Source organism: Pelobates fuscus, chromosome 11, assembly GCF_036172605.1.
Source record: "Pelobates fuscus isolate aPelFus1 chromosome 11, aPelFus1.pri, whole genome shotgun sequence".
Classification (NCBI taxonomy): Eukaryota; Metazoa; Chordata; class Amphibia; order Anura; family Pelobatidae; genus Pelobates; species Pelobates fuscus.
In genome coordinates this window covers 84427980-84442201 of record NC_086327.1, presented here as the reverse complement: position 1 = coordinate 84442201, position 14222 = coordinate 84427980, and positions in this window count along the sequence as shown.

Here is a 14222-nt window from a genome sequence, read left to right as displayed (position 1 = left end):
AGAAGTAGCGAGCGATGACTGATCCCTTTAGTTAAGCTTCGAATGGCGAATGACCCTGCAATCAGTTCCAAACAGTTTATGTGAAGGGCATTCTCCTCCAGAGTCTTCCTGTCGCCATTCCATCGCAAGCAACGTCCCAGCCCAGACAACTGGCGTTCGATTCCAGTCGAAGCCACCAATGGAGTTTCAGATGGGCCTTGATCGAAAGACACACTATTTAGTCGTATGAGACCCATTATCTGAGAGAGTGCACCTTCAGATGTTGGAGAGCCCGATAGTGCAGGGGTCCTGGGAAGATGGCTTGAATGGAGGATGACAGCAGCCCTATCGTCCGGGACAGATACCTCAACGTGGCCTGTGGGTTGTGGAGCAAGCGTCTGATAGTCTTCCTGATAGTGGATACCTTGGACATCGGAAGGCAAAGCACCGCCTGAACGGAATTGACAAACCCCAGGTCCTGGAGCAGACTGTTTGTGATTGACGACTGCCGATGCAGGATGGCGGGATCCCATGCCATTAACAGAATATCGTCCAGATAGACAATACACCTTATATCTCTGGCCCAGAGTCGCCAAGACCAGTTTCAACAACTTGGTGAAACACCAAGGGGCCGAGCTGAGGCTGAACGGAAGGCACATGAACTGCTAGATGCAGGAGACCTGAAGGAAGCACCTGTCCTCGTGGTGGATCAGTACCGTGAGATACCTGTCCTTCAAATATTATTGGGAAAACCAGTTGCCCTTGCAGAGCTGGTCTCTGAGGAAATGGATGCCCTCCGTTTTAAAATGTCATTAGATGACATACGCGCTGAGGGCACACAGATTGATCACAGGATTGAAGTCTCCTGTTTTCTTCCATACTAGGAAGATATTGCTCAGGAAACACGGGGCTCCTGTCGCCCTCTCCACTGCGCCCTTGTCCAGAAGGGATAGAATTTCCAAGTGACAGCCGGAAGCCTCCTTGTCCATACGTGATCAGAAGCCTCCTTGTCCATAGGTATCGCCTGTGGGGCGGAGGCCTGTATCGGAGGTTCGACAAAATTGATTCCGGAATCTGGACACTGTCTGCAAAACCCACAAATCTACACTGATGGCCTTCCACTGAGAAAACAAGTGAGACAGTCTGGCCGCAATGGGTAAGTTTGGCAAATAAGGAGTGACTCTTACCTAAGGCGTATCTTGCCCGTGTGGACAAAGCACCTCGGCCTCTGGAGGACCCTCGGGGAAACAGCGGGCGGTACTGGTATCGAGATGAGGATGAGGAGAAACCTCAGAGATGCAGGGCCTGTTGCCTGTGAAGGCACCTCTGCTGGTGGCGTGGTCCATCTGCCGACCAACCCTGGAGGAAAAACGGTCCCCTGTACGAAAGACCTTTTTGAGAGACAGTTGAGCTTTGTTTAGGGATGTATAAATGGAAACGTGATGGTTCAATTCCTTCATAAAGGCGTCCCCGAAGAGTGGGCCTTTGGCGCCAGGACCCAATTCCTTAGAGGCCAAGTCAGCCAGCTTGCCATCCAGCTTGTAAAGGCTGCCTTGCAGTGTTCAGAGTTGAGGACCACATTGGCATTGCCCAGTAGACAAATAGCCCTTTGGGCCCACTCCCAGAGGAAATGAGCATCAACTGGAGCTCCCACGTGTAGGGCACCATCCACCATAACGAAGATCTGTGTCAACGGACCACTGATAGGACCACTGATAAGGATTTCCCCAAGTGAGTAGCTCATTTAGTAGACAGTTGGCAGTGAGAGTAGGACCTGCCAAAGATGGGGTACATTGACGTTTGTGGCAGGCTTATGCAATGTATGATGATATATTGTAACTAAACCCCCATTATTTTTTGCCTAGATTAGGTGTTTTTAATAAAACTAGTCTAATCTGTCAGCATCAAAGTAGCTGTTTAGTTGATAAGTGAGTGCGCTGGATTTCTATTTTTACTGTCCTTCCCAGATCTTGTCATGAAGGTGGCGAACACTGAGTCAAAATCAGGGGTAAGGGCCACACATTTCGCCCGGAATTTTGCCCAGACCTCCTTGTCCAAAGGTTGGCAGAGCCAATAACATACAAATTTCACAATGTGATCTGAGGGAGCCCATTCTGCAGAACGAGGATGTTTGAGGAGATGAGGGTCGAAGAGTAGGCAACCAGAAGGGTCCAAGATCTCTCCTGGGCGAGTCAGTCGGAGGGGAGCCCAAAACTATCTCCCTCACGTAGTGTGAGGATAGGTCATGGAAACACTTACCGGATGATGCATTACCCGACCTGCCAGCTCAGTACTCGTCCAGGATGTCATAGCCATGTACCCCTCAGTATGTGTCTTCATCCGGACGACAGCCGTAACCGGAGCCTAGCTTGGCTGGTATCTTTCCCTTGCCGATGTCCGCAGAGCGGAGGGAGCCGCCTGAGTCAGAGTCCCGAGCCCCAGAGATGCCGAGCACGGATCCCGTAGGGGTATGTGGAGCGTCCCCGTGGAGGGCAGCAACAGCTTTGGGTAGGGAGTCCGTCAGTCAGCTTGGAGGCCTTCGGGAGCCTGGAAGTCAGATCCGTCAGCCATGACTGATGGTACTGAAACAGAGGTAAGGTATGGTACCTGGGCAAGGCCAGCTGGGGGTCACCCAGCGTGCAAGAGGGGGTCATCCAGCAAGCACAAGCATATCATGCAAAATAGGCCAGTAAAGGAGGGGGTCATCCTCAGAGTAAGTATAATAGGACCCAGAGCCCAACTGTACAGCCAGAGAGAGGGAGTCACCCAACCCAGAAAGGTGCCACAGGTACTGTAGTGTGCAGTATAGCAGACCCAGTGTACCAGTAGCATATTATATAGGGGGGTCACCACATGCATGAATAGGCCAGAGGCCTAGCTCCACTGTGGAGTATATAGCTCCTTACTTAACACTTACCTAGTGGAGAAAAAAGACAAAACGCCAAGTTGTAGGAGAGGCTGGCAACATAGCCAGCAGCAGTAGGGGCAGTGGGGTGGGGAGGACCAGACCGCCCAAAGCGCACAGAGCCCACACAGACCCAAAAAGATGGCCCCAAAAATCAAGCGCGGCCTACCGAGCAGAAGTCGCGGAGGTCCGCGGCTGTGCCACAAGTGGTACAGATGCCGCTTGCGAACCGCAGGATATAGCTGATGGGTGTGGGAGCGGAAAGGGAAATGGCGGTAGCTTGCCATTAAATTCCTGTAGACAGTGGAACATATTATTCTCAAATTCGTGTCCTTGATAGTGATGTGGGATTATTTAAAAATCCTTATTGTACTCATATTGAATTATTGCACTAACTCCATTTTAACCTTATACTGTGAATCCTCCATTTTGTCCTCCTAACCTGACTTCTTCATCCCTCCATTTTGTCCTCATAACCTAACTTGTTCATTTTAAAACTACCTTACATGACAGAATTTCCCAGCACATCTAATACAATAGACAAAGACTGTATTTTCTATAAAGACATGATTAACTCAGGAACTGCTGACTTTCCCTTAACTTGCAACATAGTATAATTTGAAGGCCATGAGAACACAGTAGTAATGAAATGTTCTATTCATAAGAGACCTTGCACCTGGCCACGAGGCCTGAGATCACCGACCGTGTAAAATGACGCTCAAGACCCCCTTGTCCCCACCCGTGTCCAGAACAATCCCACCTCTCGGTGGGTGGGCACGGGACTAACCACTTAGTTTTTGAGCCAATTAATAATATTGATAGGTGGACACTAATCCCGACACTTAACAATTAATCCAATTAATGATGTTTATTTGCTGATATTCTAATAATCAATGATGACGCAAAATGCCTCTTAAAAGGGCCTGCGCACCCGCTTTTTAATCACTTGCCAATACATTTTCTCGAAGTTATTTTGACCTGAACCTTGTGTGTCAGACTTAATTACTTCAGCGTATATACGCAATTCAATTTTATTAATTTGGACAGGAACAGATAGACATTTAAACATTTTGGTTTACTGCTCAAAAGTACCATAACAACTTGGCGCCCAACGTGGGGCATCGGGCTATGTCCGGCCGGTGAGCCGTCCTAAGGAAGACAAGGGTGGACGGAGGAATCCAGGGGGAAGGAAAGGAGATTGATCACCTCCAGGTACACGGTAGAGACTTCTGCAGAGCCACCGGTATGTTCCGGCCCCTTTGATTGACCCGTCCACGTGTCTGTGACTGCTTCCCGGGAGGACATCAAAGACAGGTAATATCTTGCCCGGTGTCTCGTTACTCACTTGTTTACCTGCATTTTAGTCTATCTGTTGCCTGGGTGTGTTTGAATTGTTTGCCTGTTTCCCCATTTTGAGATAAAGGGGGGTGGACCTGCAGGGGATTTGCCTGGGGTTCTCTGTTTTGCTTGTTTTCCCCTTTTTGGGATAAAGGGGGGTGGACCTGAGGGGACTTGCCTGGGTCTTCAGTTTGTCTGTCTATCTCTTTGTATTTTACCCCTTTTGGGATAAAGGGGGGTGGACCTGAGGGGATTTGCCTGGGTCTTCTGTTGCCTGTTTCACCCCTTTTAGGAACCACGGTGCTGTGGTTGTAAGGAAAAAGGGGGGTTGACCTGTGGATGTGTTCCTGGGGGTCATCTTTTCCTGTTTAACTCTTTTAGGAGCCTCGTGGCTGGGGCTGTAGGGAAAAAGAGGTGTGTTGGATCTGTGGAGATTGTGTAGACTCATAGTTTCCTGGGGATCCTTCTTGTGTCACTTTGATAGCCTAGCTAGCTTCTCTGTGCACGTTACTCTGCTTGCAGAGTGGTGGTACCCTCCAGCTTTGAGCGCTGAGCTGGAGCCATTCCAATTTTTATTTTGTGGTGTGTGAATTCGGGCAGGCATTGCTGTCTTCATCACCACGGAGTAGTGAGACTTATAAAGTGGGTTTTTATAGGGGCACTACAAGAGTGAGGGTAGCGCAGACACTATTAGTGGGCTGCTGTGACGAGGGAGGCATATGGATTTCGGACCGGTGTTAGCTGTTATCCTTGGCCGCTGGTAGTAAGATACTACGGGATTGAGGGAGGTGACTTTGGAGTAAGCACACGAGTAAAGGAAAGGGATCACTGTTGATTTCATTTGAACTGTGATGCATGCACTGTATTTCAACTGTATTGTTGTCTTGTTTGTTTAATAGGAGTCTCATGAACTCCGGTGTCTGTCTCTAAGGATTTTTTTCCTTACCTTTCATCTTTTCTACACTTTCTATTATTATACTATCCACTCCCATTTCTCTTAAAAGGGAAGTGATTGGTCACACACTTCTCACCTCGCTCCAATCTGTGTCTACCACCCCGGGTAGGCGGATTCAGTGACTAGTCTACGTTTTGGGAAGACGCACCTGAGAAAGTCCCACGGTTCTCAGGTGGCAGTCGAGCATTGTAGACGTTCCTGTTCAGTTTTCCTTCTCTCTCCCTATATCTAGGACGCTGGTATAGGGGAAAAGGGATTATGGGGCAGGATTTAAGCAGGCCCAGTAAGGGCTGGTTAGCATGTGATTTAGTTGAAGACAGAGAGGGTGAGGAAATGGTTAAAGGTGTTGAAAAGATTGCAAAAGTATGTAAAATTGCTGTACCGACATGTGGAAGATTGCAACCAGAAAGTTGGCGTAGGTTACTGACAGAAAAGAAAGGCAAGCTTACAGATAATGGTTTATTAAAGACTGCTGAAGCATGGTACAGAGTAGCGAAGGCTATTCAGCTAGAAGGTTGGGTTGAGGAAGAAATAAATCAAAAAGGTGTGAAATTGTTTGTGTATCATAATAATTGTGTTGCTGGGGTTTACCCTCAGCCAGCGCCCCAAAATGGCGCCCAGGGAATGTCTATCCCCAAGGTTCAGTCAGCAATAGGTGACAGCCAGCTGACTATGTTCCCCACTCCCAATCCTCCCGAAACCCATCCCATCACCTCCCCTGTCTGCCCGGTCCTGAATTCTGATGGATCTTTCTTTTCCCCTTCCCCGTCTCTAACATTCCCATCATCCTCATCCATCCCTACGCTACCTGCTGTACCTACTCCTAACATTTCATCTGCCATTCCTTCCCTGCATTCTCTCTCCGTTAATGATCCCCTCCTTTCTTCATCCGCCCAGCTAACCACCTCCTCCACCCTTGCTCCGGCTCCTCCCTCTGCACCCACCTCTACCAATCCCTCTCCGTCCCCTCCCGTCTCCACCCCAGTCCAATACCCCACCTCCTTAAATGTAAATACCCACCCTACTCTCCTCCCCTCCCCAGCCTGGCCCTACCCCTTCCCATATCCCATGGCCCTGCCCTATCCCGGCTACCCACAACCCCTTCCCCAAGCCACTCCCCAGGTTCCGGTCATGCCCAGTCCGGCACAGTCTGCCCCGGATGTGCCCACATCCAACATGGCCGCCACTTCTTCCCTTAATCCTAATGCAGTTCCCTTTCCGGCCACCAATATGGCGGCCCCCAGTACAACCCTGATCCCGGTGACTACCTATCTGTTATGACCCGCTAACCACCCCTGCATCTGGGACCCCCTCTCATCCCCCGATCCTGTCACCTCACCCGGGCCCTGCACGTAAGAGAGCCCAGATCATAGAAATAGATGAGGAAGAGGAGGATAGGGTATCCCAGGACTCATCGGAGGCTGGAGGAGCCGCTGCAGGAGCCCCAGCTCATCGTTCTATCGATGATCCCTTTGGACACAAGGGTCGGGGAGAACGGGCCCCTCCTAAGTATGTTGCTTTTAACCCTACTCAAGCTAGTGCATTAATGAAATCGCTCCCTGACCCAGAAAAGCAACCGATGCCTTTTTACCGAGGGATAGTTCAAATTCAAAAGACTTATTCCGCCGCATGGCGTGATCTACTGAGCATTTGTGCTATTAAAGCAGGGGATGCATATTGGCCAAGCATGGCCCGTCACCTCAGTACAGATCTGCTTTCCAGTGATGTTGATTATCCCTCCGGGGTAAACTTTTGCAACCAATTAAGAGAATGGGCTAAGGACAAACTTGCAGATCAGGCTGCTGGCCTTACTGATGTTATTCAAGATAAAGGAGAATCAGTGGAAAGGTTTCATGCAAGACTGTATCAAATGTTTACAGATTTGGGGTTTGATCTTACTGACAAGATTCATTCACAAATGCTGTCCGGTGCGTTTGTCCAAGGTGTTAAAGACTCTATACGCAAGGGAATTATTGCTGCCCGCCCTGAATATAAGGTTGTCCCCCTGGATACTTTACTCCTGGTTGCTAGGGGCCTAGAATCTGCCCAGACCCCCAGAAGGCCAAGCTCTGCTCCTCTTATGGTGTCACGCACTACCCCTGTTCCCAAGGGCACCAGACCAGAGGATGGTTTCTGCTTTAATTGCAAGGCTAAAGGGCATTTTAAAAGTGATTGCCCGGAACCCAGGAGAGAGCCAAGAAAGCCATCCAGGCCTGCCCCGGCCTCTAAGGCCGAGAAAGAGGTTCCAATAGTTGAGGAACCCGATGAATAGGAAATTGGCAAGCCTGTGTCTGTAACCCCTGTCATGGCAGTGTCTACAGGGGATAAGGGGGGGCCACTTGCCACAGTGACTTTGCCCATTGAAGGCCACCCTACCACATTTCTTGTTGACACAGGTGCAGCCCGTAGTGTTCTGCGAGAACAAGACCTGCCAGACCCATCTTTCCTGTCAAATATTGATGTCTCTTGTGTTGGAGTGGATGGCCAGCCAAGACATAGCCCTTTAACAACTCCACTACGAGTTGGTTCTAGCCTGCTTGCTCGCTTTGTGGTATCCTCCACATGCCCAATTAACCTGTTAGGTGCTGATGTTCTCTCACGCCTGCAAGCATCCATCACCTTCACCCCAGACGGGCAGGTAGAAATGTCTACACCTCTATCTGAATCAGACACCTCAGCCTTGTGCTCCTTGCCTCTGATGCTGCACCTAGAAAAGCCCTGTGAGGATGCAGCAGAATTAAGGTCCAATTTCCCAGAAATATTAAAAACACAGGTGCCCGCCAAATTATGGTCCTCAGGCCCAGAGGACATAGGTCACCTAAATGTTCCCCCTGTGGTGGTAAAGCTTATTCCAGGAGCTAAGTTACCAAGAAAGCCACAATATCCATTAAAACCAGCACAGGCTGCAGCCATTTCTACCCAAATCAAGGCACTCTTGGAGAAGGGTGCCCTGGTAAAATGTAAATCTGAGTGCAACACCCCATTATTTCCTGTGAAAAAGAAAACTCCAAAAGGTGAGCCAGAGAAGTACAGGATGGTTCAGGATCTCCGTGCTGTCAATGAAGCTACTGTCCTGGACACCCCTCTTGTACCAAATCCCCATACTCTGCTCTCTGGAGTCCCGCCATCTGCAAAATTTTTCACGGTCATTGACCTGGCCAATGCCTTTTTCAGTGTCCCACTGGACCCATCCTGTCAATACCTGTTTGCTTTCACCCATGAGATGCAACAGTATACCTGGACTGTCATGCCCCAAGGGGCACAAAATTCTCCGAGTCAATTTGCAAAGGCCATGGGTACCATCCTTGACCCATGGCAAGCTGAGCACCCAGAAGTTGTTTTGCTCCAGTATGTGGATGATTTACTGCTCTGTGGAGATGATATACCCACTACTGAAAAGTGTTCAATTAGTCTTCTCTCCTATTTGGCAGAACAGGGATGCAAAGCTTCACTCATCAAGCTGCAATTCTGCCAATCTTCAGTAATTTTCCTTGGACATTGCCTATCTCAAGGTACCAGACATCTTACTCGGGACCGGGTAAGAGCTGTGCTGGATATTCCACCTCCAAGGACTTCAAAATCTCTTCATGCCTTCCTAGGCCTAATTTCCTACTGCAGAGCATGGATCCCAGAAGCCTCTCTGCTTATGCAACCTCTCTATGATGCACTTAAGTCTGACCCATTCTGTCTGACCAATGAAGCTCTGGACAATTTCAATGCTCTCAAACGAGCCATTGCTTCTGCTCCTGCCTTGGGCCTACCTGACTACACCAAACCTTTCAAATTATTTGTCTCTGAAAGACAAGGCCATGCAACAGGAGTTCTCACCCAAACTAATGACTTAAGAGGCCGCCAGAGGCCTATTGGATATTTCTCATGTCAACTGGACATTGTGGCCAGAGGGACCCCTTCCTGTCTCAGGGCTGTTTTTGCTGCAAGAGAACTCATAGAAAGAACTTCAGACCTGGTCCTTGGCCACCCCCTGGTTGTTTTGGCCCCTCATGACATTTCTGCCATTATCAACCAAGTCCAGCTCAAGCACGTGTCTCCAGCCAGACACCTGCGCCTACAGTGTCATCTTCTTTTGCCTGACAACATTTCCATTCAGAGATGTCAAGTGCTTAATCCATCCACTCTTCTTCCACTCCCTGAGGGGGGTATCTACTATGGATTCATCACGGATGAGACCTACATTTACCTGCTCTGTGGGTGTATCAAGAAGATCATGCACCCACATTTGACATTTCAAGAAAATGAGAATCCTCTCTGTGAAGGCCCAGATTACGCCTTCTGTACCATGTGGTACAAACCAAACATTACTCCCGAACCTTGCTATGAAGATGAGCTTTACCACTGGACTGATGTGAAGCTCACTGCTCAAGATTTCTATTGTGACTCTGAAGGCAATAGCATGGTCTTGGTCCAACTACCTCAACAACTTAACTACCTCTACCGCCATTGGGATACTGCTATCCCACATATTCCTGTTACCAAGTTGAAGACAAGGTCATGGAATGATCTTGGGCCCATGGCAAAGCTATGGGCCACCATGGATGAAGAACAGCTACAGGAAAATGGTATTGCCAAATACCCAACAACTGACCTCCTGGAAGCATGGCCACGCCATTTCCTGGAAAAGGAATTTCAAGATCTGGTCATAAAGAATGATTATGACCCAGAAACACCTCATGACTGTTTCGAACAGATGAAAATGGAAACAGTGCACTTACCAACTGTACATGAGAATCCATTACCAGATCCAGATTTTACCCTGTTTGTGGACGGTTCAAGATATGCTGATGAAGAAGGAAGATACCATACAGGATATGCTGTAACCACAACAGATGAAGTTATCAAATCATCATCTTTACCACCAGCAATGTCTGCGCAAGAAGCTGAATTACAGGCTCTGACTTCAGCATGCAAAATTTCCGAAGGAAAACGTGCCAACATCTATACAGATTCAAGATATGCTCTGGGTGTGGCACATGACTTCGGCCTAATTTGGAAGACAAGAGGGTTTCTTACCACCGCCGGTACACCAGTCAAACACAGCACTGCAATCAAGGAGCTAATGGATGCCCTCCTACTCCCTAAAGAAGTGGCCGTTTTGAAAGTCAAGGCCCATGGGAAATTGGATACAGATGAAGCAAAGGGCAACCATTTAGCTGATCAGGCTGCTAAGCTAGCGGCCAGGGATCTGCAGGAAGTGGATGAAGAAGTGTCCGGACAAGAAGAAGAAGAAGTCCCTATTTTTGCTCTGCAAACTCTTCCTACTGATTTGCGAATTTTGCGAGAACAGCAAGCTGCAGTCACTCCTGAAGAAATCCAGAAATGGAAAAGGAAAGGAGCTGTCCAAAAGGACGGAATATATTACAACAACTTCAAGTTTTGTCTTCCCAGAAATTTATATCCAGCAGTTGTCCAATGGGCACATGGGCCTGCACACCTGTCAAAAGAATTGATGGCCGCCCTCATACAGAAGTATTATGAAGCACCTGGAATTACAACCTTGATCAACCTTGTTTCTGCAAGGCCTGTGTCATTTGTGCAAAATGCAATCCAGGAAAACCAATCAAGGTGCCTGCAAAACACCTGGCAAAGCCCATGTACCCCTTCCAAAGAATTCAAATTGACCACATCCAAATGCCCAAGAGTGGGCCCCATGAATATGCACTAGTCATAGTGGACATGTTCTCAGGATGGCCAGAGGCCTACCCAGTGACCAATATCACTGCAAAAACAACCGCAAGACGCCTACTTACAGAGATAGTATGTAGTTTCGGACTCCCAGAAGTCATTGAAAGTGATCAAGGCCCAGCTTTTACAGCAACAGTGACTAAAGAAATTTGGACTGCTCTAGGGGTGACTCTAGCCTTCCACACCCCTTACCACCCACAAAGTAGTGGTAAAGTAGAGCGCATGAATGGTACTCTAAAAGCCAGAATGTTAAAAATGTCACAAGAAACAAAAATGCCCTGGCCAGAAAGCCTGTCAATAGCTTTATTTAGTGTTAGGCACACACCTAGAGGGAAGCATTCACTGTCCCCATCTGAGATTCTATTTGGGACAGCACCCAGACTAGGCTGTTATTATCCGCAGCAGTTACAGCTCCAATCAGATGTTTTAGTAGACTATGTAACTGAACTTGCAAGTGCCTTAAACAAAATACATGCCCAAGTTTTCTCTTCAATTCCAGATCCCGATTTGGATACAGGTACCCATAACCTGCTTCCCGGAGATTGGGTTCTGGTCAAGAAGTTTGTGCGGAAAAATACCCTGGAACCAAGATTTGACGGTCCATTCCAAGTTCTCCTGATTACCGCAACCTCCGTCAAACTGGCCGGTCGGCCAAATTGGATCCACGCTTCCCACTGCAAGAAGTCCCCTGCCCCAGAGGAAGCAGATACCGCACAAGCATGTACCTCTGGTACACCTTCTCCGTAATTAGCCTCATAAAGGCCCAGCAAGTAGCCATCACCAAATATGTTAGTGGGTACACCTTCTGGTACAATTCATCGTGCACCCATGTGGCTACTTATACCTTTGATTACTGTGATATTGTAGAATGCCCATTTCCCACATCACAAATCCAGAGTATCTATAGAGATATCCCTCACTCAAAAGACCCATATGTTTGTGTAGTTGACAAGCAATGGGGGCACAATTGTGACCATTGGGGGGCGGCGGGATGGAATGCCGGGCCTGCCTGGGGTTACAAACCAAAAAGTGCCTTATCTAAAGTAGATGATCATGGTAGATCCCTTCTCCAGAGAATGACTTTGAGAAAGCCTGGGGGGGGTACACCAATGAAATTAATCCTTAACATTGAGCATCCAAGCCCCACGGATGCAGACCAGTATGTGATGGGAATGTATTGGAAAAAGGGTTCCTACCGTAAATTAGGGCATTTCCACCTCAAAGATATGTGCAACTCTTCTGAGTGGCAAGGGGCCACCCATATGGTCCCTAACCCATTAAAACCTCATATCCAGACCTTTCAAGACATGATGGCCATTGCTAACCCCACCTTTGAAGATACCATGGCCGCTGAAACAGGTTTTAATGATGTTAACCTATGGTTAGAATGGATGAAATACAATGCTAATAAGCATAACAAGACCGCATGCTATGTGTGTGGCGGTGCCCGGCCTCACCTGGGTACTGTGCCTTTAATCCTGCCAGTAGATATAGAAGAATGTGTTTTAAGCCTTTTTGCCTATCACTATGATTTTAACAGGTCCATATGTATAGCATGGACAAAGGAGTATCCTCTCCTAACCAAGGATGTCAAACCCCCAGATGGTATTACCGTGTATAAAGGTAATTACACTTGTTATGCTAATTATGATGGAATTGGTAGATTCTTGGGTAACTTCTCTAAGGGGTATTGTGCTACCTACAGAAATGTCTCTATGAACTTGTTGCAATTTCACACCAGGTCATTAGGGGATATTTACTGGTTGTGTGGGGATTTACAGCTAAGATCCAGAATGGACAAAGAGTGGTGGGGGGAGTGTACTCTGGCTAAAGCCATTATGCCTATACATATCATCTCTGACACACACCTCGTCACCCATGAGTCCAGGCACACTAAGGTTAAGCGTGACGCCCCAGTGAAAGGAAGTTTTGATCCTCATGTTTATATTGATGCCATTGGAGTGCCTAGGGGGGTGCCCAATGAGTTTAAAGCAAGAGATGAAGTTGCTGCAGGATTTGAATCACTTTTTGCCATAGTTACCACAAACAAGAATTTAAATTGGATAAATTACATTTATTATAATCAACAACGTTTTGTTAATTATACCAGAGACGCCCTCCAGGGGTTGGCCGAACAGTTGCAGGCCACATCCCAAATGGCTTTCCAGAATAGAATGGCCTTAGATATGATCTTAGCCGAAAAAGGAGGGGTTTGTAAAATTTTGCCCGACACCATGACATGTTGTACCTATATCCCAGAAAACACAGGCCCTAATGGTAAAGTTACATTAGCCATAGAAAAATTAAATGACCTGTCTGAAGAGTTAAAAAGTAATTCTGGGATAAAAGATCCCTGGGAAAGATGGTTTGGTTGGATGACAGGATGGCAAAAGGCTTTAATGCATATTGGTATGGCAATACTAATTTTTCTTTTTCTCTTTGCTCTTCTCTTTTGTTGTATCCTCCCATGTCTGAGAAAATCCCTCATGAAGACTGTTGACCAAGCGGCACCCACTTTCACTCATCTCGAAGTTGATGACCAAGATTTACAAGACATCAACTCACCCTGTATACCGCTGCAAACAATCCCTTTTGTTGATAAAGTGCAGGAATTCTAGGAAGGGACCAGCTTAGGGACAGCATCTGTCAGTGAATGGTAAAGGCCCCGTGTGGAGAAGTGGTGGGTTAGCTGCCATGGGACACCCATGGGTGTGAAGTGTTCGAGAGCCATGCTGACGGATGAGTTAGCCTATCAGGGTCAGATCTAGGGACAGTCTTGCACTTTGCATTAACACCTAGCTAGCGGCCACGGGGTTTCTGTGCCTTTGGGTTAACACGTCTTCCTGGTACTAACTTAATAAAGTTTTATCTCTTAGAATCTAACATTTCATAGGGGGGACTGATGTGGGATTATTTAAAAATCCTTATTGTACTCATATTGAATTATTGCACTAACTCCATTTTAACCTTATACTGTGAATCCTCCATTTTGTCCTCCTAACCTGACTTCTTCATCCCTCCATTTTGTCCTCATAACCTAACTTGTTCATTTTAAAACTACCTTACATGACAGAATTTCCCAGCACATCTAATACAATAGACAAAGACTGTATTTTCTATAAAGACATGATTAACTCAGGAACTGCTGACTTTCCCTTAACTTGCAACATAGTATAATTTGAAGGCCATGAGAACACAGTAGTAATGAAATGTTCTATTCATAAGAGACCTTGCACCTGGCCACGAGGCCTGAGATCACCGACCGTGTAAAATGACGCTCAAGACCCCCTTGTCCCCACCCGTGTCCAGAACAATCCCACCTCTCGGTGGGTGGGCACGGGACTA